The following is a 25,863-nucleotide window of genomic DNA, read 5'->3' as shown; positions in this document are numbered from 1 at the left end:
TGAATGATCCATTAAGTGTATGGCAAAATGTTGAACTACTCTACTTGCTGTCCATTTTCTACTGGGTGCATGTTGTATTACAAGGAACTTATCTCAACCGACTACTGACACGGCTTTGTTAGTTACCCTATTACGTTCAGTGCAGTACTATAACAACATTACTGTGCTTTTTCCCACATACTCACTCGAATTCTAGAATTACTTCTTGTGCTTCCTCTGATTCATCTTTCACGCTCCCTTTGGATGTGAGTGGTGCAAATGTGGGTCTGTGACAGAGATAATAAAATTAATTGTAACTTACGTCAAGTTTAACTTGAAGCAGGCACGATCTGCATGCATACCGAAAACTCACAGAATGTGTACCTCCTAATAATAAATGACATCACATACGTATACAAAAACACTCCTGAAACTGCAAAGTATGCCACTGAGGGATGCTGCTGTGATGCAGGTCTATACAGAGTAAGGACGTGAAGTTTTGGTACACAAAGAGAGCAAGATGTAAATTAATTTCATTAAATATTTTGCAATAAAATTTACAGGCATCAAGAAAATTACTAGAAGCAGAACTTATGGCCAATGAGATCCCACATATTCCTTTATAATGGCGTACATATGACAGAAAATTAAATACGTGTTATAATCTACAGCACTATCATAGCCCATCACAGTTCTGCTTAACAGAACAGGGGAGGAAGAGCCACAATATACTTAAGCAGTTAAGGACAAGGACAGCACCCCAGTTACAGAAAGCTGTTCAGAAATGTTTGTTAACATTCCAGAAAGAGCACTCACCTAGTTCTAACATAAAGTTCCCTAAATAAAATAAAGTTTTGCTATATGATGCTATGAAGTCTAGTAACAGCAGAGTATGTAAATGGAAACACAAGTATTTGTTATAAATGAGGATTTACTATCTTCTATTAGCAATCCCTAGCACAAAAACACATAATGAAATATAACAAATATCAAATTATAATACACCACAGAGTAGACAATACCTGTTTGTTGAAGCGCTAAATACAATTTCAGGTTGAGACAAGGATGTAAAATTCTGCGTGGGATACAAATAATGGAGGGAGTAAAGATAACCACTCAGCAAACTTTGTGTGTGTGTGTGGGGGGGGGGGATTATAGAATGCTCAACAGGTACACTAACACAAACAAGACAAATTGTTGCTGAGCCTCCAGGCAAGGTCATTCACAGCTAACTAACAACACACATTCACACATACAATCTCTGTGTACATTTCTAAGAATACGTGTGAAAGTAGGGAAAGCAAAGGTAGATGATTTGGACTCCAATGTGATGTTGCACAACTCCCCTCTCCCCCTGTCTTTCAAATCTGGGTTGTGATTAGAGAACGATATCTGGCGTATCCCAGGGTCTAGGTTGGAAGGTGATAATTTGGTTATATTGGCAAAACCAAATAACGTGAATGGCAAACAAAGGCTGTGGTAGTAGACTGACCAGTGGCGTAGCCAAACGTTTACATATATTTAAACGCCCTTTTCGTCATAAAAAATTGAACCTGGAATGTAAATTCAGATATATCGCAAATAATCTACGAGAATCACAAGGTGTGCGCAATACTTTCACCAAAATTTGAGCACTTTACATATCTTCCCTATGGGCAAAATTGGTGACAATCGTCCTTCACTACTCAGGAAGGAAAAATGAGGCGACAGTTGCTCAACATTAGGATTGTACATAAATCGTATGTGTTCTAGTAACCACGTAAACATACATGCAAACAATTATCTGCATTCAGACTACCAAGTACTGCGAATGTGAGACAGAAATTAATATCAAGCCCACAACACAAAGTTGTACTTATAGTGAATCTGAAACAGATACACTTTTGTATAATGGGATTTACGGAAGTGTCCGATTCCATCCGTCTATTTGACCCATGACGTCATCAATATGGCGGAAATAGCTATTCTAAGCGTCTCCACTATGGTGCCTATGATGTCCCTACATACACATGGCAACAAACACGAAAATATGGGGACTAGTGCAGCAGGGGATACAACCCGTCGGCTTTGGACATTGACGTCACAAGTCGCCAATCGCGAAGCGATTCTTCTTAGTGTTGTAGCTCCCTTCAGTGGCTGATAAGTGTTTTTTGGCTTTTTTAAAAAAAAATCTCACGAGATAGAATAAACAGATCCACTTTATTAAGCAATCAGTAAAAAAAACGAAACTGAAACATAACAGCAAAAGCGAAAATGGTAAACTGCTATCTGGCGACTTGTGACGTCAATGTCCAAAGCCGACGGGTTGTATCCCCTGCTGCACTAGACCCAAAATATGTATAAGTAAGACAATAAAATTTCCCTCCCAAATTACAAGCAAACTAACGGGACAACCGCGGGAAACTTTGGGTTTTTAGGTGTGGACAAGCTAAATATAACAGTAAAAAAAAACCAGGGTCTAGTGTAGCAGGGGATACAACCCGTCCGCTTTGAACAATGACGTCACAAGTCGCCAGAGAGCACGTATTACAAAGATGAAAGAGCTGAGGAGAATGTTGAGAAACAAAGGAATGCGAGAGAGATAAACATTGATCTTGTCAAAAGCCGAGAAGCGATTCTTCTTAGTGTTGTAGCTCCCTTCAGTAGCTGATAAGTGTTTTTCGGCTTTAAAAAAAAAAAAATCTCACGAGATAGAATAAACTGATCCTACTTCATTTCTATCTCGTGAGATTTTTTTTTTTAAAAAGCCAAAAAACACTTATCAGCTAATGAAGCATATTGGTGGAATAAGAAAGTGAAATATGGTAAAATAGTGAAATATAGATAAACGATCGCTTTTAGATTCACATTCAATTATTTTAATGATAGCGCTTATTAGAACACAGAACTGCTTTATTATCTATGCCTCGAAGTGAAGACATTACTATCTATGACTAAGGAATGACGTCATTGTTCAAAGCCGACGGGTTGTATCCCCTGCTTCACTAGACCCAAAAACCACGATCCAAAAACACACAAACAAAACAAAAAAAAAATTACAAAATCTACAGGAATCGGACACTTCCCTTGACCTATACAGGTCAACCGCAAATGACGATTTCAAAACACCAACGCCTACAGCAAAAAATTACGGATTTTGGAATGAGACATTTCCCTTGACTACACTGACCATACCAAAACACAAAAAACTACGAAAATTGGAATCGGACATTTCCCTTGACCTAAACAGGTGACCCATAACTACTGATACGAAAAAACCAACACCTATAACTACGAAACACAAAATCAAATTCAGAACACCTCAAAAATTGAAAAGTCAAATATACAAATACAACCAACTCAATCTCCGTGCCGTAATGAAGTCACACACAACAACACCCTTACATCATTGGTAAATAGTGATAATAGCCCTGTCATATTTAAATGGTATTTCGAACTGGTGAAATTATTTCGAAATTCGCACGAAAAACACTTTTTCCTGTGCCATCCATCTAATGAAGAAATTCGTATGTGGCATCTCCGAACTAACCCAGAAACTTCGTTAGTCCGGCATTTAAAGTGACAGGAAGTAATTTTAACTACTATCATGTGGACAAATTTCCAAGAGCAACCTGACTGTTACAGACTCAACATACGAACGAAATTAGGTTTAGCTAAACGTATTATGACCAGGCCACGGCGTTTCCTTCATGTAGAACACACTTACCTCGAAAATTGTCGTATTAGAAGAAAATATTTATCAACGGATACAAACAGAAAAATGATACGGATTTCAAAACCCCATTATAGCTGACTATTGCCCGATTGTAAAGAATGAGCGGTTGAGTCCGCACCCTCCACCCCATTACGCCACGAGCAGCAATTACACTGCTGTCACATTATTCTAGTAATCGGTGAGAGCGTAAACCAGCAAGAACTTTCCCTGTCGTCACGACAGTATTTTTGCTTACCGGTACTTTCGAAGCTGCTGCAGTCCTCTGCGTCCTAACCTTCAGGAATTACGATGCAACCCTTAACATTTTGTATTCTCTTTTTCACAATACTCCTTCAGATATCACACGAGTTCGCGGTCCTGGCTACGCAGCAGGCATTGTTTCTCCCTTTCACTTCACATTTCTCGTTTCTACCACTCGTTGCACTGGACATGATTTGAAATGAAACATAAGTGAATAAACACTAAAAACATCAATAGTTACGAACTAAACTTCTTATTAAACAATGAGAAACGACAGCACCGGTTACACAGGAGACATTTTGCGTTTCAGATACGCGCGCATTAGTTTTGCACCGCTGCAATGTTGTTAATGCTGCCAGCTCGTGCGCATTCAGTCTTTGGCTGGCTTCCTGCGGTCGCATAGCAACGAAACGACGCTATCAGGTCTTTCAGACAAAAGACTGTCTAAGCGTCGATCGCTTCCTCTCCTTCTCGCAGGGTTGGCATCCTATGCGCGTGTCCTGTGCTCCTTCTCATCCAAAAGTAAAACTGAGCACTGTAAAATGAAGAAAAGGTCATAGGGATCACCGAGAGCTTCTGTTTTTGTGAGGATCGCACTCGCATCCCGTCCTAGATAAGGGTGAAATTCAAAATACGGAAAGAAAAACCGAGCAACACACAACAGAAAGTAAAGCCACCGTCTGGACTGTGGTAAAGCTGAGTACTCAAAACATGCGCTAACGGCTATAGCATAACTTTTTGATGAGGTTGGAGGTATCGTAACATGGTAGGTCAGGCCCGACATAAACCGGTATCTTAAACAACCACAGATACAAAAACTGCCGCAGTAAGTGTCTGCATAACAAAGGTTGCTTTCCAATGTTATACCGGTCCTTCCGTAGCACATCTTTTAAACCAACGTCCACGCAGCACTCAGACCCCAGGGAGCATTTATTTTCCACTAAGCTTTTTAACAGTATATGGATTACAGGCATCAGTAACTAATGCGATCAACGCAAGAACTGTACCGTTTCAGCATGTATCATTATAAAGACAAAAACCAACCGTAGGCTGTATTATGATAAAATGTTAATGCTATAAATATGTATTATAATTTTCTGAGCAATACAGTGGCAGAAGATTTCTACTGCACTGAATATTCACATTATGTGTGAATATCACGCTAAATGAAGAACATGATTTGTGTGACTTTTGAACAGAGAATAAGATATTCACTTGTTGCATTAGAACACAACCTCTGTCAGTATGCTAGTAACAATCTCTTTTTAGCTAGAAAGATGGTTATGGACTGGGCAGAACATTTACCATTGAAAAAACATTGAAAAAAAAGAAGCAGAACAAAAACATTCAAGACATTACAATTACAGATCAACTCAGGGGCAAATTGCCAGGCGGCCACTACTTTTCCAAGATTGATTTGTTGGAAGCATACCTCCAGTCCCTCTTGTATGAGATCTTCTTGCTACCAGTACACGTTTCAGCCTGTACCAAAACCAACGATTGTTTTTTGGTGTTGGTTGTGTGTCCACAATTTTTCAGTGTTTTTTAGAACAGCTTAAGCCTCTGCACCCAGCTGCTTCAATTACCTTGACGAAATCATTGTTTCAAGTTCTTAAACCGAAGTCCACCTTAACAATCTCCAATTGTTGTTTTCTGTTTTGCTGTCTGCTTGTCTTATGTGCAGTTTTGCCATATCTAAATTTTTTTAGCCTTCAATTGAGTGCCTAGGTTTTGAGATTTGTCACACAGCCATTTGAGCTGTTGCATCACCATGTTGACACAATTGTGGCTTTGCCATGGTCAACCTCCGTTAAGAAACGGCAGGAATTTCTGGGTAAAGTTGTGTATTGCCAAAACTTTTTACTGGCTTATCCACTGTTGCTTAGCCATTGCACGCGGTTTTGTGTAAACATGTGACCTTTTTTTTATGAATCCCCAGCTTATGATCAAGTGCCCACTTTGCTCAAATCTAAGCTTCAATTTGCCCCACACCTAAACAATTTTCAGCCAGATCAGCATCTCATGGTGGTTACAGATGCCTCTCATCACAGCACTGGTAAAGTGTTGGCACCCAAATACGTGAACAGGTCTGAAAGACCCATTGTTAATGCTTGTAAGACTTTAACTCCTGCTCAGCAGTGGTATTTTCAAATTGAAATGGAAGCTTTAAAATTTATGTTCACCCTCAAGAAATTTTGCACCATCTTGTATGGTTCTAAGTTCCATTTAATAATGGACCACAAGCCACTGGTTGCCCTTTTTAACCCTCCAGCTTCTGTACCAGACAGACAGCACATTGTTTGTAGCAGTGAGCTCTCTTCCTCTCCTGTTATCATTATCAGATCCATTACTGGCTGATGGAGCAACACACCAATGCTCATGCCTTATCTTGCATTCTGATCAGGCCAGACCTGGCATTCAATCAGGAGAAGTTTCTTTGCTTCTATTTAGATACTGAAAACCAGGTTGCGGTCATTGTTTTTCTCATCACTAGTGCCACGATAGCATCGGCCATCACCGCAGATCCTGTAATTAGTCAGGAGCTCTCATTTTTGCAGCACAGTTGGCTGGAGAAACTTCTGGGCTGTGCCTTGAATCCCTTGCATAATTACTTCTCCCTCCAGCAGCGCCTTTCTGTGTTCAACAGGGTTCTTTTGTTAGCTATGGAAGATGCTGCTTTTGGGATTGTTATTCGCATTTCTTTATGCTGTAATGTACTGCAGCTTCTGCATATTGGTCATTGGGGCACCTGTCTCACCAAAGCTTTTCCATGCCAACATGTGTATTATCTGGGCATTGATTGGGGCATTATACAGCTTATTGCTGCTTGCATCTACTGTGTTCAGCAACATGTGGCTCCGCAGTCATCTCTTTTCCCCCTGGCCAATGCCACAGCACCTGTGGAAGCATTTACATATAGATATTGCTGGGCCCTTCCTAAATTGGTATTGGCTCATTGTAGTGGACGCCTATTCCAAGTTTCTCTACATGGTGCATTGTCCATCCATGTCCACACTGGCCGCTGTTTCTGCTCCATCTGTTTTTGCAATTGAGGGACTTCTGTATGCAGTGGTTACTGATAATGGCCTCCAGTTTGTTTGTAAGAATCTCCATCTTTTTGTCAAGTTAGTGGTGTTCACCATCTCACAGCTCCTCCGTTTCATCTTCAATATAATGTTGAGGATGAATCCATGGTTCACTCGTTAAAAACTCAGATGTGGAAGTATGTATCTGGCAGGGCCCCTTGAAGCTGCTTTAGACCAATTTTTGTGTTCATACCATTTCATTCAGGTTAAGGACAACAGCACCGTGCAGCTGCTACATGTACACCAACCATGCACACTTGTAATATAACATGACAAAAATGTTTTTGTGTGGTGAAGTTTGGAATGTGTATCATTGCTTAACACAAAAAAAGCAATGTACCATGTCATATTAAGGATATGCTCCACCAAATAAATAATACGTATCGTGTGTAATCCGGGGTGCTGCTTTTTGATGCTGCCATAGGTTCATCTTGACGACTGACATAAGACTGACCTCAGACTAACTATGGCAGCATACAAATCGCCTCTATTTATATGATTTTAAACAATTACTATCATTGTTACATATTAAAATTTTTACATACATCTACCCAAATTACATAGAAATTTATATGAAATAAAAGTGAATAATTTTGTAGAAAGACAAGAAGGAATCTATTTCTATTAAGAACATAAATTACATGTTTTATCATTGCAACAACATATTTTGTTAATTAGCATACATCATTTTACTTACTTAAAAGATAATCACCCTATCATTTTCTGGTGAACAGAGGGATTAGTTTTATTGAATGAAAGGCCTAGATTCAATTAATTAAATTTAGTACAAGTAAAATTTTACATTTTCTATGTAGTCTTAATTACATTTCCATTAACTAATGCCAATTAAAACATGAGTATGCTTAATTCTGGCTGAAAAATCATCGTATCATATTTCTATTACAGATGTAAACAATTTTTAGCTTGAAAACATAAAAATAGCTGTCTTGATGATTAGAAATATCGGAACTTTAATCGTTAATTATTCCATAATTACAATATCAAAATTATTCCTATCATGTGCTTGAAGTTTGTATTATGTGCAAATTGTGATGGTGCATTAGCTTTTAATCCAGTATGTTTACTTCATTCTACATATTGGTGATGCCCAACATAAAAAATGTCAAAACAGTAGCTTAAATTAGCGCAAAATTACTAATTTGCTGCAAAGAAATATCTTTGGGGTATTCAAATCCAGGTAACCACAAAATACAAAATCAGAGCAGCAGTTTAAATTGGTGAAAATTACTGATATTACACATATGCCCTCTACAGGAGAGTAGGGATGAGACTGGAAGAGGGTACAGGATTGCAAAAGGGATTGTGGTATTACAATACCCTCCAAAGTATTTTGAGGCGCGGCTCGTAATTAAAGGCTCTGAGGCGGAGCCGCCCCAAAATATATGTTAAAGTAAATTTCGCAAGAACGTATTACATAATTTAAATTATCAGGACGAATTTCGGATATTTCCCATTCCGATTAAAATAACGATGGTCAACGTTTTTGGAACTGTTTGTATCGATAGATGTTTTCCGAACGGTTAGTAGTGTTTAGGCTGCGCCTTGGAACGTCCGTAAGCTGCATGTAGTAGCGGTTTGGGGGCGTGGCTTCTACATAGTACTGCTCTTTATGGGCGACCCGAAGGCTCAGAGCTTGCAGCCTAAGGGTGTCATACCAACCACCACACCCTTTTCATGTTCCACTATCTATGTAATAAAGGAATGTGGAGTGGCCGAAACTACGCTATCCAATCTCTGTCTCTGCACATCTCTACTACGCTTCGATGTGTCATTAATCGACGTTTAGTATTATTGTTTTGATAATGTTTTACATAGTTGTTTTGTTTCTGCCATTGGCTACTTTATCCACATTTAGAATAAGTTTGCAAATATCCCGCCAGAGTGCACTAGACTACAGTAACATAACAGTACTGCCATCTAGCGAAAGTTTCATAAGTGATTAGAGGACAAAGCGCGCGAAATTTGTCCCATTACTTTACTTTCCTTGCTTGCTGATGCTGACTGCTTTTGTTGTTATCGTGTGAGATTAGCAAGTTTCTTTTTCGGAGTGTATTTTGCAAGATTTTAGTGAGCTTTACTTGCACAAGACCTGTGACATCACCAAAACATCACAGTATTGTCATGCGAACTCGTAAACTTCGAGCTTTGGAGGTAAACCACAATAAATGCCTTAAGTTTAGAACTGAAAACACCTAAAATATTAAGCAGCCACAAAGTTAACATTCGTCGCATTAAAGATCTCTCCGAAACGCGTCTTTTCATATGATTTGCTGCAAAGTGTCAGAAAATCTAATGATGACGTATAAAAACACTAACCAAAGATTTTAACTCGGAGTTAGCTTCTAACGATATTTAATACCTGATTATAGAAGATACGGTACATAAAATTATGGGTAGAGAGTGATATGCTCACCCTCTCCCCCTGAATCCTTACTTGTTTATGTGAGACCAATCTGCAGCGTAGAACGAGGTCTATGTTGGCTCCGATCGATAAATACCGCAGCCTTCCCCAGTATAGAAGCCACGAGCCACGCCTGATTTTGACTGTTCCAAAGAGATAAAGCTCTTCTAAATCTCTGGCTAAAATGAAGTGAATATAATCACGACTAGTGAAACAAACAAATAATTTGACAATTAGTGTGTGTGAAAAATACCTGTTGTATATAAAGTTTTGTCAGTCAACTTTCTCATATACAAGATGAAATACAAGAAAGATACAAGTGTATAAAATTTCAGTTTTATCATCTTGGTGCCCTCTTGAGGCCCTTCATTAAATGCTTTATGAGATTCTTTATCACTACATTCAACTGCTCACAAATTATTACCTAAAATTTTGTCTTACCTCCAAAAAATGTTTGTGTGAGTTTTTTCCCCAAACAGATTAAAGAAATGTATCATCTTCCAAATCTAATGGTCAGAATGATCACTGCTGTATCAGTGTTCTCAAATAAGTGCTAATGTACATCAATAAACAAAACTAATCGTTTCTCAGAATGTACATATATATGACTGAAACTATACAGGAAATCCAAAATCATGACATCACAACTGAAAAATGGATCAAATAGATATAGTAAGCAAAATTACATGGAGCTAGAATTTTGCATGAGACACCTCAAACCAAACTGAAAATGTTCAAGACCTAGGTTTGCGATGATCAGACCGACCTGAAAAATCGAAACCGCTGGGTACTAACCAGTAAAAAAGTTTATGATCAATTAGTTCAAATCTCAAAATCCATAAGGAATAAGTATGCCAATATGTGAATCAATATGATGTAGAACTTCAAGTTCCAGACAAAAATGTTCAAGGCCTATGTTTGAAATGAATGGACTGAGCTGAAAGATGTGACTTTCCATTCCAGGAAATAAGAACTGAAATATTTCATCCTGGTCATAGAAACAAAGATTATTAAATGGGATTCACGAGGCATGAACTGGACTGTATGATGAGGTTTGCTCACAAGAAATGTCTAACAGACAACAAACAATGATTACAACTCGTGTCAAATATGGAAAAATCTTGCAGATAAACAGAATTATTCATGTTCATAGTGGAATAAAACGTGGCAAAAATGATTTTGTGGGCAATGTCCAGTCACTGTCTAATTATTTTCCCACATTTTAATATGAATGATTATTTGGAGATAAATACATATGTTGACGCTTTAAATGATTCAATAAGAAAAGCAATGTAAGTATTCAATGGTATCCTGAAGAAGCAGCTGAAGTAACACAGTGACATAACCCATATATATCACTGATCTCATGACACTGATATGAGAGCGTATCCTGACAAAAGTTGTTCAACATGGGTGGTGAGAAAGAATCTGAAGAAACTCCAACATCGGAGTTAAATTGAGAGAGAAAACTGATTATATATGTATGGGTAAGTTATATGTAAGAAATTTTATGTAACAGAAAGTATGTTGGTCAGATATACATGTGCAGAAAATATAAATGATGATGATGAGCATCAAAATACCATGACAGTGTTGAGCATCAAAGTACTAAAGAACGTATGTGATAAATACTAACATCCAAAATAGAAAATATCACATGAAAACATACACAGAATCAAATATAGATAAAAATGCAAAGCATAATGCAGCACAGAGTAATACACTTGACATACTGAAACATAGCTTAAACTCCATGCATAGCTGGTGTGTCAAAGAAACTGTTGATGTCTAACTGGAGCATACAACCAAAATACTTCTTATCTGACTGATCCCTACCTCAGACTAATCGGCCAATGCATACATCTCATCAAGACTGTGGTCATCTGTAACCATGCAGCCAGAATCCACTAATAATACTATTGCCACCCTAGGACAACAGCAAGTAAGATACTTCTCAATCATATTAATCAAAAGCTTTCAAAGGCAACACCAGATTTACTGCAGAGCAATGGGATTCATTATAGTCAAGATAAAGAAAACAATAAGTAAATCATTGAAATCCATAGAACATGTGTCATGTATAAACTTCAAATAGCAGGCTAAGTGTATGCAATGTAAGTTATGTCAATTGTCACTAAAAGTCTCCATAATAATCATTCCGAACATTCAATCATATATGTACAAAGTATTCCAGATTTACATGATGTTGAATAATTGTAAAATCATAAAGATGTGAAATAATACCTAATGTTATACAAGTGACCAAGATTATACCATAGTTCCTTCTGATCAACTCGAGTGTTAAGTAGACAAATACGTGTGTATTATCCAGTTGGCTATACTTCTCTTCAAAATTCATATTGTTGTCAGTTCCTGTCAGTATAGATGAGATAAGATACTATTTTCAAATCAGTGAAGCATTTCATATACCAAGAACTGATTTAAATGTGTGTCTAGAAACTAAGTGTTAATGGAGTAAATAAGGAGTGTAGTAATGAAATATAAAGATGTTGAAGCAGATATTACATTATTTGGGTTTGGGGTTGGTTTTGTTTTGCTTTAGGGTGCAAAAAACAACTGGAGTCATATGCACCTATCTCAGAACTATAGAACATGAAGACAGAGGGAGTTAAAAAATGACTATACGTCAGTCCCAATTGACATAAGAGAAGACAGCTAAAAACAGGCACATGGAGAAAGGGCTAAAAAAGACACCACACAGAAACGGAGGTCCAAAACTAAAATTTAAATGGCCATCGACATATTGCTATGGCGGATAAAAAGTAAAATGCGGTCGACAGCCTGCATGTCATTTGCTAAAACGGTCGATAACTCAGATGGCAAACTCAAGTGGGATCATGAATGGTTCATCATCATCATCATCATCATCAGTGTTCTACCTAAAGGCAGGTTTTCACATGGTAGTTCTCCAGGCTGTCCAGTCTTCTGCCATCCTCTTCAGGTCTGCATAATTTCCTCTTCCCTTTACGTCGTCTATCACCTTGTATCTCCTTCTTCCTCTCAGTCTTCTCCCACAAACCAATCCTTCCAAAGCATCTACTAGCAAGCACTCCCTTCTCAATTAATGTCCCAACCAGTTCTTTTTCCTTTCTCTTACAACCTTCAGCAGACATCTTCTCTCACCAACCCTTTCCAATACTCTTTCATTACTCACTCTTTCCATCCAGCTTATTCTCTCCATTCTCGTCCACATCCACATCTCAAATGCTTCTAACCTTTTCTTCATCCTCTCATCTCAGTGTCCATTTTTCTGCTCCATATAGTGCCACACTCCAGACAAAACATTTGCCAAGCCTTTTCCTTATTCCTTTATCTAATTTGCCACATAAGAGTCTCCTCTTTCTGTTGAATGCCTCCTTCGCTATGGCAATTTGGGTTTTCACCTCCTGGTGACATCTCAAGTCTTCAGTTACTGTGCTTCCGAGATATTTAAATTGACTTACTTGGCTCATGGTAGATTGTCCTATTTTAATATTGGACAGTCTGCGTCTTGTACTGATGACCATACTCTTTGTTTTTGCTGTGTTTATTTGCATCCCATATTCCACACAAGCTTCATTCAGATCTCTGAGCACGTTATTCACTGTCCGCTCACTTTCTGCCACTCATACCATGTCATCAGCAAATCTTATACATTCTATTCTCTTTCCACCAATACATATTCCTCTTTTCCCATCTAAACTTTTCGCAATAATCTCTTCAAGGTATACATTAAACAGCAGTGGGGAAAGGCAACAACCTTGTCTAACACCTCGTCCAATGCTGCTTCCTTCTGACATTTCATTTCCAATCCTTATCCTTACTTTCTGGTGTAAATATAGATTCTGTATCGGTCGTCTCTCTTTCCAGTCTACTCCTTTCCTCTTCAAGATATCCATCAGCTTGTTCCACTGAACTCTGTCAAAAGCCTTTTCTAAATCTATAAAAACAGCAAAGATTTCTTTACCCTTTTCCATATATCTTTCCCCCATAGTTCTTAGCAGGCCAATAGCATCTCTTGTTCCTTTTCCTCTTCTAAATCCGAACTGCTCCTCTGCAATCCCTCTACCTAGCTTGCCATATAACGTCCTGTTCAACACTCTCAGCAAGACTTTAACTGCATGAGAAATTAGACTGATGGTCCGGTGCTCTTCAAATTTTTTAGTATTTCTCTTTTTCTCTATTGGTATCATAACTGTTGCAGCGAAGTCCTCAGGCCATTCCCCTTTGTCATATATCTTGTTACAGAGGTAGACCATTTCTTTTCTTGCCTTGTTTCCCAGACTCTTCAACAGTTCTGCTGGCAAATCATCTATTCCACTAGCCTTCCTATTCTTCATCTCCTTCAGCGCCTTTTCTACTTCTGCTTCCAAGATGGTAAATCCCTTTCCATCTTCCAGCACATATTGCTCCTCTTCAACCTTAATTTTGCTTTGCATTTCATCCCCCTTATACAGACATTCAATATGTTCTTGCCATCTGTTCAAAATTTCCTGTGGTTCTTCTGCTAGAGTACCATCTGCTCTTTCTATTTCCATGTTATTGCTCTTTCTTTTACGTTCAAAAACTATCTCACTAGCCAGTCTATACATCATTTCATACTTTCCCTCTCTCTCCATTTTCTCTATTTCGTCACATTTCTGTTTCATCCATTTTTCTCTTGCTTCTTCAGTTTCTCTTCTTAATTCGTTATTCAGTTTCCTGTACCTCTTTTTGCCTTCTTCAGTTTCTACACTTTTCCACTTTCTGCACTCTTCCATCTTCTTCAACATGTTTTCTTTATCCATTCTTTCCTGGTGCTTTGGGATATTCTAATTCCTAGTACTTCTTTGGCTGAGTCCATGAGTCCTTCACTCATTTTTATCCACTTGTCATTAACACTTTCATCAACACTACCTCTTTGCCATTTTTCCATAAATCTGTTCTCCAAATCTGATGCCTTTGAGTCTTTCTATGTTTAGTCTTTCCTTTGCTTTACCTTTCCAGACTTTTTTCAACTTCACTTGTATTTGTCCCCTCACTAGGTTGTGGTCTGAATTTATATCTGCTCCTGGATAATCTTTAGCATTCTTCAAACAGTTCCTAAACCTTTTTTGTATCAGGATGTAGTCCAGCTGATATCTTTCACTATTCAAATTTGATATCCATGTGTAACGTCACCTTTTGTGGTGTTCAAATAACGTGTTACCCACTGCTAATGAATTTTCTTTACAGAAACTAATTAGTCATTCACCTCTCTCATTTCTTATTCCTAATCCAAATTTTCCTACTGTATCTTCATCTCTTCCTTCACCCACCACTGCATTCCAGTCCTGCATGATGATAATGCAGGCGTTTCTACAAATTGTTAAAAAATGGCAATTCAGTCAGGAAGTGGTGGACAGTTAAAACTTGGGTACAATGTGTACGAAGTGGTGGGGTAGCACCACTTATCAAATGACAATGGCTAAAAAGGCAGTGTCCAATACGCAGCCTAGTTAAAATGACCTCCTCCCGGCAGGAGAGCCAAGAGGAAATTGTCCAAGCCACTGAGAGAGGCTTAATAAGCCAGAGCTTATTCCCATGAAGGGAGGACCATTGGTGATGCCAAATGGACACCACCTCCTGACAGAAGGCAACACAAATATAATTGGAGGGAATATAGGAACTAGAGGGCTGACGTACGAGGACTGCAGCCTTGGCAGCAGTGTTAGTAGCCTCGTTTCCTGGCAGACCGACATGAATAGGAACCCATAGAAACATCAAACTAGCTCCACCAAGAGTGAGCAAGCGACAGTGTTCCTCAACACACAGCACTAAGGGATGGTTGGTGTACAGCACACACAGACTTTGGAGGGCACTGAGTGTGTCTGAGCAGAGGACACCATTGGAAAGTCTGTGTCACCGGATGTACTCTGTGGCCTGATACAGTGTGCCAGAAGTCGATTTCAAAAGACATGGGTGCCAATGATGGAAGCATAGCTGACCTTACGGTCAGTCTGAGAGCCATCACTGCATATCACGAAGTTCCATGTGAAGGTCGTGAAACTGAAGGCGATAGAGCAAGGCTGGAGTAGTGTCCTTAGAAGGAAAATGAAGGCCAAGGTTAACATGGGCTGCTTCACAAAGCCAAGATGGTGAATGGTTCATGCCCACCAGGAAAGTTGCAGGTTGTGTGAATTTAAGCTGCCGTGTCGTGCCAAAAGCGGACTCCAGGAGGTAACAGAGAAGAGGGATGCACCCCATACTGGAGATCAAAGGAATCATCAATGCTTGGCAGACAAACAGCATGCATACCTGCTGAGGAGGAAGTCACGGCGGCAGGACAGTGGTAGTGCAGGAGCTTCAGCATACAGACTCAACTGGGCGAGTGTAAAAGGTGCCAGTGGCCAAACGGATGCCACGATGGTGGACAGTGCTGAGATGGTATAAGAGGTATGGACGTGCAGAAGCATAAACAAAGCACTCATAGTCGAGTTTCGAATGGAAAAGTGACCAGTATTAATGGAGCAGGGTTGTTTGATCGGTATCCCAGGAAGTACCATAGAGGACACATAGGATATTGAGGAACCATGTACAATGGGTTGCAGGTAAGACACATGGGAGGACCAAGAGAGTTTCCTATTGAGCATGAGTCCCAGGAATTTCTTAGTTTCAATGAATGGAAGGGCAACAGGCCCAAGATGTATAGGAAGTGGGAGAAACCAATTGGGCCACCAGGAATTCACGCAGACGGTTTTGTCAGTGGAAAAGCAAAAGCTATTGTTGATACTCCAGGAGTAAAGAAGGTCAAGACATCGCTGAAGACGCTGCTCAGTGCGACAGGTCCGTGGAGAATTGGAATAGATGGCAAAATCGTCAACAAAAAGGGAGCTGGAGATGCCCGGTGGCAGACAGACCTTATAAGGTTAGTGGCGATAGCAGAGAGCATGACACTCAAGACAGAGGCACACTATTTTCCTGGATAAAAGTGTCCAACAAGGCAGAACCCACATGCACCTTGAGAACTCAGTATTTTCAAAATTACTGAAAGAAACAGGGCAGGCAGCCACAGAAGCCCCACGTGTAAAGAGGAAAGAAGATACTAGTTCTCCAGCAGGTGTCACAGGCCTTCTTCAAATCGAAAAACACAGTCTGGGACTTCTGCAGAAAACCATTCATGACATGGGTGGACAAAGTAATGAGACAGTCAACTGCAGAATGCCGTGCTCGAAATCCACTCTGTGCATTTGTCAGTAAATTACGGCCAGTCACCGTACCAGCCGGGCATGAATCATGCATTCCATCACCTTGCGAACGCAGCTGGTGAGATAGATGGGGCAGTATCTAGAAGGAAGGTTTTTATCCTCACTGGACTCAGGTATGGGCATGATGGTGGCTTCATGCCAACATCCAGGAAATGTGTCCTCTGCCCAGATATGGTTGTATATGTTAAGCAGAAAGTGCTTGCCCGCAAGAGAAAGGTGCTGCAACATCTGAATGTGGACGGCATCTGGTGTTGTGGCGGAGAATCAGGATGAACTGAGAGCACGAGCAAGCTTCCTCATAGTAAAGATGGCATTGTAGCACTCACGATTCGGAGAAAAGAAGGGTATTGCCTGAGCTTCTTCTACTCGTTTCCTATGGAGGAAGGTAGGGTGATAGTGGGAAGAGCTTGAATCCTCCGCAAAATGGCGGCCCACGTAGTTGGAGATAGCAATAGGGTCCATGATGACATCATATGATTTCTGTCAGGCCGGAAATTGGGAAATGGATCTTGGCCCCAGAGAACCATTGGAGGTTGGCCCACATGACTGAGGAAGGGGTGGAACTGTTAAAAGAACTAGTGAATGGAAGCTCTTTTGCTACCCCGAAGAATGCAATGACACTTTGCACACATCTGTTTATAATGACTGCAGTTTGCTGTCATAGGATGACAGTTAAAAATGCAGAGAGCACGTCTCCGTGCACAAACTGTGTCATGGTATGCTTCAGTCCACCAAGGAAGCGGGACACAATGTAGTAAAGAGAAAGTGCGGGGAATGGAATGATCCGCATCAGTAAGGATAATGTTTGAGAGTATTCCACATGGTCATCACAACTAGTTAAATCTTGTTCTTGGAAGGTCGCCAGGGAGGAGTAAAGCTGCCAGTCAGCCTTAGTAAACTGCCATTTTGGTGTGCACACAGCTAGGGTAGGAGTCAACAAACGAATAGCACATGGGAAGTGGTCGCTCCAGTAGGTGTCAGCGAGAACGGACCACATCAGAGGATGGGCAGGCTGGGCATTGCAGAAGGATTGGTCCAAACAGGAATAGATGTTCAAGGAGTTGGAAAGGAAAATCGGTGCTCCAGTGTTGCGGCAGAAGAGGTTAAGTGGGTTAAGAAGATCAGCCAAGAGGGCACCTCTCTGACAGGTCCTGGGAGAACCCCAAAAGGGGTGATGTGCATTAAAGCTACCCACTAGCAACAATGGGAGAGGTAGCTGCCCAATAAGGTGCAGGAAGTCTGCCCTGGTGACACTGAATGATGGAGGGGCATAAATGGTACAGAAAAGTCAGGTGAGGAAGGAAAAGGCGAACTGCAACAGCTTGAAGATGGGTAGTAGGAGAGATAGACAGACTATGAAAGTCATTCAACATGAGCAGCGTTATGCTCCTGTAAGATGGAATGCCAACCTCAGGGGGAAAGTCAAACCAGACCGGGGAGAAATGTGAAAGCTCGAACCAGTCATGAGGATGCACTTCTGTTTCCTGAAGGCAGAGTACAAGGGGATGCTGTGGTGCTAAAAAAAAGCAGTAAATCCTCTTTGTGGGACCAAAGGCTGCAAATGTTCCATTGGAGGAGAGTCATAATGAGGAAAAAATGAAGGGGTGTCATCTTGGCAGCTACTGAGTAACAGCCTGTGAAGAGTCGCTGCCACAGGGCACAGAACCAGGAGGCTTCTGCTCCATGGGAGTACTCCTTCTGTCCTTTCTGGCCTACCAGTTATGTAGCTGGTGGTTTCGCCTCCTGAGGTGAGAATCTGATGGCTTGTTGCACAACTGGATGGGGGGATGGTGATGCTACCTTGACACTGGGCAATTCTACAATCGCAGAGCTGAATTGGAGGTTGCACGTCTGCATGGCCATGTCCTTCATGGAGTGAGGTATAACAAGAACAGAACTATAGGTACCAGGTGGGAGAACGCAGGGTTTGCAACTAGCCAATAACTTGTAAGTGACTGGATAAGGCACTTTTTCATTTACCTGGATCTCTTGGACAGCTGACTCATCAAGACAGAGGGAACAGTTCCGAGAGGAGACGGCATGGTCATATTTGCAGTTGATACAGCGTGGAGAAGAAGGAGCACAATTTCCCTCATGCGCATCTCTACCACAGGTGACACATTTGGCTGGCTATCAAAAAGACATTCTAGTGTGGTTGAAATGAAGACTCTGGTAGCAGGGCATTGGGTTTGGGATGTACGGTCAGACTGTGATAATTTCATAGCCTGCTTTGATCTTGGATGGAAGCACCACTCTATCAAAGGTGAGAAAAAGAGTGCAGGTGGGCACTAAGGAGGAATCTACGTTTTTCATCACCTAATGGGTGGCAATGACACCCTGATCAGAAAGGTAAGACTGGATTTCAGCCTCAGATAGACCACCGAGCAGCCTAGTGTAAATAAAACCATGGGAAGAATTCAGAGTTCTATGGGCCTCAACACAAACAAGATGGCTGTGGAGAAGCAAGGCGGCAAACAGTTGCTGTGCTTGAGAATCAGAAGTAGTCTCCAAAAGCAAAGTGCCATTCTGTAAATGAGAGCAGGATTTCACACAGCCATCACTTGCATCAACACCTTTATGAATAATAAACGGATTTACCATGGCGAAGGACAGACCGTCTTCAGTATCTGAGACCACAAGGAACCTTGATGCAGCAGGAAGGGTCTTTGAATTGTTAGCCTCATTACATTTACATTTTGTAGACATTGATTGGGAAGATGGCTGGCTCATTGTGAGAAAATCCCCCATAATTGCCAGCATCTCCAATGGTGGCTCATTTCTACTGGGGGCCCCCTTCACGAGGGGGCACACCTGCCTTACGTAATTGTTCACACCTCAGGTCACACCTCCCAGACACCTGACAGAGGGACCAATCGGCAATTTGGGTAGGTTGCAGCTCAGGCATTCACCCCTCCCTGAGCCTGGCCTGTACCAGGAGTACGTGCAAGCACTACCTGTTGACTCGTGGCTAGGAATTATGTGTTACCCAGTCTTCTGTTACACGCCAGACAAATGAGCCAGCCTTCAGGAGGGCACAGGGAGGAAGAACAAAAAGAGGAACCTCAAACACTGAAGTGGAGCAATGAGAGGAGAAGGGAAACAAAGAAAGGAAAAGGGAACAAAAAACAGTGTTGAGACTGTTCTTACGTCAACGACAGACAATGCAGAACATTCCCAACAACTTCCCAGACATGTTCCCCAAGGGAGGGGAAAAAGAATAGCAAGAGGATAGACATGCAGCATGGAAGGGAAAAGATGCTGAAAAGATTGGGGCCCTGTGGTAGCCAAGCACAAACCATCCAAAGAGTGATGAGCCCCCTTGGGAGACATTAGCTGGGGCCCTCGTGCTTGCCAGATACATGGTTCACATAGAAGTGTACCCTCCTGAGGGTTGATCAAATAAGAATATATTTCTTAAACCAAAGAGCTTACATGACTTTGGATCGATTAACCTAAATGCATTTGGATGTGGTACCTCTAAAATCTCGAATGGTCCAATGTATATATCGATGAATTTTTTTATTTCTTTGTTAATTGCATTTGACATTTCATAACTTTTTGTCAACATGAAGTCTCCTACTTTAAACTGTGTAACTTTAAGATTTTTGTCATGACTCCATATTTTTCTTCGCCACCTCCTCCCTTTCATCAGCAGTTAACCCTGTACAAGTTGGAAACTCAATCAATCCACCTAGTATGCTAACAGGTTTCTGATTAAAATGAACTTCATATGGTGTGAATCCAGTTGTGGTATGTTTCAAACTACACACAAAAAAAAGTTTTGCATTACTTCAGTTCTGAGAGTTCCTGAACCTGTACAGAAAATTGGAACAGAAATCAACATAAACATTATTTCTGCCCTTTTTATTGCTCATGAAAACCACACATTGAATCTTATACCACCATACAGCAAGACCTTCAGAGGTGATGGTCCAGATTTCTGTACACAATGGTACATCTAATATGCAGTAGCACATCCTCTTGCATTGATGCATGCCTGTATTTGTTGTGGAGTACTATCCACAAGTTCATCAAGGCACTGTTGGTCCAGATAGTCCCAATCCTCAATGGCAATTCGGCATAGATTCCTCAGAGTGGTTGGTGGGTGACATTGACCATAAATATCCCTTTTCAATCTATTCTAGGTATGTTTGAGAGGGTTCATGTCTGGAGAACATGCTGGCCACTGTAATTGAGCGATGTCGTCATCCTGAAGGGAGTTATTCACAAGATGTACACGAATGCCTTGCCAATACACTGCCAATATGGTAGTACTCTCAGTCAGAGGATGGCATTCATGTATCGTACAGCCATTACGGTGCCTTCCATGACCACCAGCGGCGTACGTCGGCCCCACAGAATACCACCCCAAAACAGCAGGGAACCTCCACTTTGCTGCACTCACTGGACAGTGTGTTTGAGGCATCCAGCCTGACTGGATTGTCTCAAAACACGTCTCCAATGATTGTCTAGTTGAAGGCATCTGTGACACTCATTGGTGAAGAGAACGTGATGCCAATCCTGAGCAGTCCATTCGACATGTTGTTGGGCCCATCTGTACTGCACTACAGAGTGTTGTAGTTGCAAAGATGCACCCTCCATGGACGTCAGGAGTGAAGTTGTGCATCATGCAGCCTATTGCACACAGTTTGAGTCATAACATGACGTTCTGTGGCTGCACAAAAAGCATTATTCGACATGGTGGCATTGCTGTCAGGTTTCCTCTGAGCCATAATCCGTAAGTAGTGGCCATCCATTGCTGAAGTATCCCTTGGGCAGCCTGAGCAAGGTCTGTCATTGACAGTTGCTGTCTCTCTGTATCTCCTCCATTTCTGAGCAACATCACTTTGGTTCACTCTGAGACACCTAGACACTTTCCTTGTTGACAGCCCTTCCTGGCACAAAGTAACAATTAGTAAAACATTGAATAATTTTCTTACTTGTAGCTTTTTTCAAAGGGTGCATCTCTACCAGTTTTGAAAATGAGTTGGCTGTAACAAAAAAATATGTGTATCCTTGCAGAATGAGATTTTCACTCTGCAGCAGAGTGTGCACTGATATGAAACTTCCTGGCAGAATAAAACTGTATGCGGGACCAAGACTCGAACTCGGGACCTTTGTCTTTCGCGGGCAAGTGCTCTACCAACTGAGCTTCCCAAGTACGACTTACCCCCTGTCCGTTTGGGAAGTAGGAGATGAGGTACTGGCAGAAGTAAAACTGTGAGGACGGGGCGTGAGTCGTACTTGGGTAGCTCAGTTGGTAGACCACTTGCCCGTGAAAGGCAATGGTCCCGAGTTCGAGTCTTGGTCCAGCACACAGTTTTAATCTGCCAGGAAGTTTCATGTGTAGCCTTCTTTAGTGTGGGGAAGTTGACCAAATAAGTCAATTCCCATCAGTTCTGACTTACCTTGGCGAATTATGCTCTACATGAACCTTTATGCTTCTGGTTGGTAACCTTTACCCTCTGACATAGATCACAAGAACTCAAACACTTCCTGACCCTCCTGGAGATATTATCAAAGTGCACTTTTTCCTGTAGCTTTTGGACACACTTCATGGATCCACAGTGGTCATGACTCTTATGTACATAGTTAATCAAAATGTCAATATATTGTCTAGGCCAATAAACCTTCCACTTATTCAAATCGAGACTAAAGTAAACAAAATTCCTTTAAACACATGGTAATACTGTTTTACCTTATTGCATGCTTTCTTACCTAAGTAGTTCTTAACTAGTTTCCATGTCTCATCCTGATTTTGACTATACCTCAGTTGTCTACAGATTCTCACAATTTCTTTCTCTTCTTTAATCCCTAAAATGTACATGATCCTAAAATTCCTATTCTCTTGAATATTCTCACTATCCATGTTACCTCCTACTGGTAATCTAGACAGAGCATCAACAACTACATTCTGATCACCTCTAATGTACTGGATTGATTAGTCAAAATGCTGGAAGAAAACTACCCACTTGATAACCCCACTGTGATATAGTTTGCACTCCTTACTATAGCACAAAGCTTTGTGGTCTGGGTATACAATGACTTTGTGTCAAACTAAATAATTTTGAAAGCTTTTGAATCCCCAAACAATGGCTAAAAGTTCTTCCTTGGTAACTGTATAATTTTTGTCATGCTTTTTTAAGCCTCTACTGGCAAAACTAATATCACAGTCCACAGTCTCACCCTCAACTTCCTTCTGTTGAAATAAACAAACTCCTAAGCCATAATCACACCCATCTGTCATCATACAAAATGGTAAATTTAAGTCTGGTCTATATAAGATTTCAATATTGACAAGCTGTCTTTTAATCTCATTGAAAGCTGCTTGACATTCATCAGTCCATTCGCAAATACTGTTCTTTTTCAAAAGCACAAGAAGACATTGAGCATTTACAGCATGTGTCATATATTTCCTACGGAAATTGTATAAACCATAAAATGACCTAAGTTCCTTCTTTGATCTTGGTTTGGGGAAATCTGCAATGGCCAACAATTGTCTTCATCAGGTAGAATTAATTTCTTATGAATAGTGTGCCCAAGAAATTTTACCTCTTTTAATCAAAATTTACATGTTTTCCACTTTTAATGTCATACCCCCTGCCTAGCTTTTATTGCAATTGCTTTCAGAATTTCCATATGTTCATCCCAAGTTTTACTGACTACCAAAATGTCATCCACATAAATGATCAATTTTGAAAGTAACTCACTTCCCAAAGCAAAATCCAAAGCCCTGATAAAGTCAGCAACTGATAAGTTTAATCCAAAAGGTACTACACACTATTGAAAACTCTTTCCATTATACAAAATTGCAGTATATTGCCTAGAATTGGGTTCTAAAGTGATTTGATGAAATCCTGATGTCAAATCCAAACTTGTAAAATAATTTGCATCATGGAATTTATATAGCAATTCCTCCATTGATTCTGGGTGGTCAGTTTCCTTTTCCAAAAAAGTATTTAAATGTCAAGAGCCAAGTACTATTCTAAACCCACCATCTCTCTTCCTACAGGATTGTTGTACTAACTACTATTCCTTTCTATTATCCCCTAACTCTGCAATTTCTCCAACTCCTTTTCAAGAACCTTCCTCTTACAAATAGGTTCTCCATATGGCTTAATGAAAAATGGTTCATGTGGTCTCAATTTTAACTTACACATGTAATCTTTTACCCTGCCTGGATTGTCACTGAAAACGCTATTATATTCCCATAGGAATTCCTCCAAGTCTCTCTTTTCATTGCTACTTAAATTGTTTGTTGAGTTAACTTTGTCCAATACTAATTGAGAAAAATCTTGACTACCTACCTGGTTATCAAAATATTCATTATCTTCATCTAACTAATTTCTGTCATCAAATACTTTCACTCCTCTTAAATTATTTTTACAATTCTCATCAAACATTATATATAACTTAGTTTTACCATGAACACCAGATTTTGGATCAACAAAACCCAACTTCATGTTTAACCAATAACACCTAGAATTAACTTTCAGTATCAAATCCATCCCTAACAACAGTCAGGTCAGTTATTACCAGACATACCTGTTCAAATAGAACGTTACTGACAGGAAATGAAATTAATGCCTGCCTACTGACTGCTGAGCTTGCCAATGACTCCCTTTATTTTAACACCAATAGTTGGAAATTCAGTATCCTGTTCAGTGTTCTTTGATCTATCACTTAATTTAACAGACACGCCATTTACTGGGCTACCAGTGTCCAATAGACAAACTCCCAGTTGCCTACAGATATTTCAATATAGGGACCACCGAGTGTTTCACGCTTATTACTTCCATACTTTTCTGCCAATAAATCATCTTCCATATCCCTACCATTTAAATCTGCATTTACTTGAACCTCATATACTAAATTAGGTTATAAAGTGCTTAAAGATAGCATACAACTAGAGTGTGTGTTTAATACTATCACAATAATCACCTTTTCCTACAGGCTCCTCATTCTCTTCCAATACTTTCAGTATCTCATTACTAATTAGCTTATCTTAATCCTCCTTACTGTTGTTGTTTGTTGTGGTCTTCAGTCCTGAGACTGGTTTGATGCAGATCTCCATGCTACTCTATCCTGTGCAAGCTTCTTCATCTCCCAGTACCTACTACAACCTACATCCTTCTGAATCTGCTTAGTGTATTCATCTCTTGGTCTCCCTCTACGATTTTTACCCTCCACACTGCCCTCCAATACTAAATTGGTGATCCCTTGATGCCTCAGAACATGTCCTACCAACAAATCCCTTCTCCTAGTCAAGTTGTGCCACAAACTCCTCCCCAATTCTATTCAATACCTCCTCATTAGTTATGTGATCTACCCATCTAATCTTCAGCATTCTTCTGTAGCACCACATTTCGAAAGCTTCTATTCTCTTCTTGTCCAAACTATTTATCGTCTGTGTTTCACTTCCATACATGGCTACACTCCATACAAATACTTTCAAAAACTACTTCCTGACACTTAAATCTATACGCGATGTTAACAAATTTCTCTTCTTTAGAAACACTTTCTTTGCCATTGCCAGTCTACACTTTATATCCTCTCTACTTTGACAATCATCAGTTATTTTGCTCCCCAAATAGCAAAACTCCTTTACTACTTTAAGTGTCTCATTTCCTAATCTAATTCCCTCAGCATCACCTGACTTAATTCGACTACATTCCATTATCCTCATTTTGCTTTTGTTGATGTTCATCTTATATCCTCCTTTCAAGACACTGTCCATTCCGTTCAACTGCTCTTCCAAGTCCTTTGCTCTCTCTGACAGAATTACAATGTCATCGGCGAACCTCAAAGTTTTTATTTCTTCTCCATGGATTTTAATACCCACTCTGAATTTTTCTTTTGTTTCCTTTACTGCTTGCTCAATATACAGATTGAATAACATTGGGGAGAGGCTACCACCCTGTCTCACTCCCTTCCCAACCGCTGCTTCCCTTTCATGTCCCTCGACTCTTATAACTGCCTTTTGGTTTCTGTACAAATTGTAAATAGCCTTTCGCTCCCCGTATTTTACCCCTGCCACCTTCAAAATTTGAAAGAGAGTATTCCAGTCAACATTGCCAAAAGCTTTCTCTAAGTCTACAAATGCTAGAAACATAGGTTTCCCTTCCTATAATCTAGCTTTTAAGATAAGTCATAGGGTCAGTATTGCCTCAAGTGTTCCAATATTTCTACGGAATC

Source organism: Schistocerca piceifrons, chromosome 8 (genome assembly GCF_021461385.2).
Source record: "Schistocerca piceifrons isolate TAMUIC-IGC-003096 chromosome 8, iqSchPice1.1, whole genome shotgun sequence".
Lineage (NCBI taxonomy): Eukaryota > Metazoa > Arthropoda > Insecta > Orthoptera > Acrididae > Schistocerca > Schistocerca piceifrons.
Note: the sequence above shows the minus strand (reverse complement) of the source record.